The following is a 3,813-nucleotide window of genomic DNA, read 5'->3' on the forward strand; positions in this document are numbered from 1 at the left end:
TCTCTCTCTCTCTCTCTCTCTCTCTCTCTCTCTCTCTCTCTGTCATCCCCCTTCATCCCTAACGGTTTCCTATATGCGAAATATGTCCAAAATATAAATGAAGTGACAACAATAAAGAGTTGCATTCCCGACCGCCCGATACTATGCACTTATACGAGTATCGGGTTATGGGAAAATTTTTGGTATGCACGTTAATTGCACAGGTAGCCTCCTCCTCTATTTTGTTTTCATGGATGACTCCCATGCAATCAGCGTCCATATGAAAAAAGCTATGCAAACGCGGGAATGCAGAGCGGGCGGGCTCGTAAGCACCGCTCTCATAACTTGCTAAGGGGTCAGCGCGCCAAGGCCGGGAACTGTATGGTTGAGGGTGGGGCGGTTGGGGTACGATGGTTGGTGTGTGTCTGGGGTGGGGTTGGGGGGATCTCACAAGCGCGTTTTCTGGCGTCTCTCAAGTGATTAATTGTCGTGGATAGTTTCTCTAGATCTCCGAGACTTTGTCAACTGTCCAGGGCTGGCTCAAAAAAAAAAAAAATAAATAAATAAATAAATTGGTCCACTGGAGATACGAGAATTTTATCAGAATATCTCTCAGAGATTTGTGTTAAATCCTTGTCATTCAGTGTCGACGGAAATTTGGGATTTTCCATAAGGTATATTTTATTGTTAATGTATTTCATTCTCTACAGTTTTCCGCCAAACTTTTTCACCATATGACCAATATTATTGGCGAAATTAAAGTGGCGTGTGTTCGATCTTGTGTGCCATTCCAACGAACGCGTGAGAGTCGATCTTTACGCCAATGTTAAAACTGAGAATTTATTGGGCAGGTAGGCGGGTCACAGGACCATAACCTACCTTATTACGTACAGTCTGGAGACAGCTTCGTCGTCTTTTTAAAAGAATAACTCATGAGTATTAATAAGCTAGAATGATACTTACAAAATTCCTGTGTAACTCACGGCAATTCCGGAATTATGAAATCTGTTGAAATTTGCTAAGCATCGATTTCAGGGACACGATGATCTCCGCGCTCACAGTTATGGGTGCGTTTGTGTCCACATTCTCTGACACTGACTGGGGTCACCCGTACCAGGGCATGACGCGACCTAACGTTGCTCGGCTTCACGAGTCAAGGGACGCCAGTTAACCAGGGTGGAATACGAGTAAATGTGGCGATGATGATTTGAAAATAACTAGAAATATTACTGTCCAAACTTGGCTTTCGGGGTCTCCCTGACAATCTCCTTATAGCGGGGTCGTAGTGGTTCTCTCAAAGCGTCGCACAGCAAGAGCCGAGTAGTAGGCTACAGTACGTACGTGGGGGTTAGTCGACCGTGGCGGAGTACCTACAGAGTACACTACGGGCATCAGTCTGAAATCTCATCTCAAAATGCTCGCTAAGAACCGGTTGCTTATGAATGCAGTTTGAAGTCACCTTCTCCAAGAAGACAAGGCGTATATATATATATATATATATATATATATATATATATATATATATATATATATATATATATATATATATATATATATATATATATATATATATATGTGTGTGTGTGTGCGCGTGTGTGCACTCGCGTTACCAAAACATGTAACAAACTAAGGAATTTAGTTTGAGCAGCATTGTGTCACATGAAGGTATGAGGAGCCACATGTACGTTTTTGTGTGAACATGCATTTCAGCACCACAATTAAACCGTGAAATCTCTTTTCACTCAGTTTTAGTTTTCTCACGATCATGTTCTTCCAAGCCCTCTTCTCCTTCCGTCACTTCCGCGGTAATACTGTCTCTCCTTCCTGTCACTTCCGTCATAATCGTAAAAGAATTCCGAGCACTTTTTTTTGCAACGAGTTCGTCTCGTTTTATGGCTGTGAACCAAATGTGTCTCGCGCCAGATTTTATCTTTATTTCTGCTTCTATTTTAATGGGGGATATGGCGCATAAAATAGGTGGGGGCGGGGGTGGGTAGGGTGATGAGCTGCATCGTTGAGCCTGCGGTACACAATGCCATGGGCTCTGGCCGTTTTTGTTTATGCCTGTGGGGCCGAAATGTTCGCGTTATGAGAGAGAGAGAGAGAGAGAGAGAGAGAGAGAGAGAGAGAGAGAGAGAGAGAGAGACTTTGCCGAACTTCTTATATTCACAGGATTAGGCCATTTGTACTTTTATCTGTGTAACCAGAGCGCTTGCAAAATGAGTTGCAAGATGAGGAAGAGGTATATTTTCTACACTTCATATTTTCCTGTCTGTGCTCGTTCTGGAGATCCATTCTGCATATCAAGTGGTGATCATGAATAGCATTTAAAGGAAGTTCCCTCCGTCCTCTCGAGTGACCTTCTCTTTATTTTACCCCTCCCTTTCTCGCCATACCCTCTCCCCTCCCCCCCCCCCGCCACCTCTTTTCCCTCGACACCTCATTGCACAGATGCGCTGCATTGGCTCTGATTCTTCTCGAAACGCTGTCATTTTCCCCTCTTATAACGGGCTCTTTATGGCTCCCCTCCCCCACCCCCCACACCCCCGCTAGTTGCAACCCACCCCCTTCCCCGTGGTTGGCCCCTCTTCTCCTCTCCCCAGACGGCACTTTTCCACCAGGCCCCCTCCCCCTTGAAAATCACAAAAGTCGAAAGTGCGCGAATCACGAAGCTACTCTTCCTCGTCCGTGTCCCTGTTTTGTATCGTGATTTATTTTGGGGGCCGAAACTCCCAAAGTGTGATTTTAAACAGATGTGATTTGCGCCACCCGGAAGCCTGGAATGAATTGGAATGGACCTGGCGATTCAGCGCAATATGCAATTTTATGTATGATTATTTTTTACTTTTATTTTCTCCCCCCGAGCGAATAATAATTCACGCCGCTGAAAAGCTCATGTGTACAAAGTCCGTTTTCAAAGGATTGCTAACTAGCCTCTATTCAAATTGCACACAATGGACTACAGTAAGTTACAGAGGGGAAAAAAATCCCTTTAACGACTCTGACGGCACGTGAATCGGCTCCTCGTAACCGTCAGAGCTCTCTCGCTTGCCTCCCAGCCGCCTCTCTCTTCTCCTCCTTTTTTCATCTTTTTGTCCTCTTTGTTGAGGACTTTGCGTTAATTACGATGACCTCCTCTTTGCATGTATTTTTAACTCTTATTGTCTATCATTTGCAAAAAGGGAGACCTTCTTTCAACAGAATGTAGTGGGAAATCATTTTTTGACCATTCAGGCGAAATGGACGTAGCATATATTTATGTCACCTGAATTGTTTACCGATGATTTTATCCGAGTTTTAAATTAAAGCCTTTTATGGAAACATGTTGCAGTTGTTTGCAAAAATAATTTTATCAAAGTTTTCGTAGACTGTAGTTTTCACTTTAAAATTTCCTTTTATTACTCTTAGTGTAATTTCCGTAATTAATATTCAGCATGAGCAAACGCTCATTTGGAAATGTGGAGAAAATCTTCAGTGTATCCTACTTTATGCAAAACCTGTGCTTTGGTTTTTGCTGTAATAATGATTTTATCAGTATTTTCTCACTGTTTCTCACATTTTTATTTTCTTCATGTGCTGTGTAACAGGTATGCCATATCACGTATGATCGTCATTAAATAACCGCTGCTTGTTTTAAATTTTATTGCACATTATAGATATTTTCAGACTGGTTTTAATTAATTTGATATGATAGGAAATTAAGCACTTGTCTCAAAATGAGCGCATTCAGCCTCTCTCTCTCTCTCTCTCTCTCTCTCTCTCTCTCTCTCTCTCATTCGCATCCTCCTGCATTAATACCACACATCATTCCTCCCCTCCTTCGCTCCTATCTGT

This window comes from Macrobrachium rosenbergii, chromosome 17 (assembly GCF_040412425.1).
Source record: "Macrobrachium rosenbergii isolate ZJJX-2024 chromosome 17, ASM4041242v1, whole genome shotgun sequence".
Lineage (NCBI taxonomy): Eukaryota > Metazoa > Arthropoda > Malacostraca > Decapoda > Palaemonidae > Macrobrachium > Macrobrachium rosenbergii.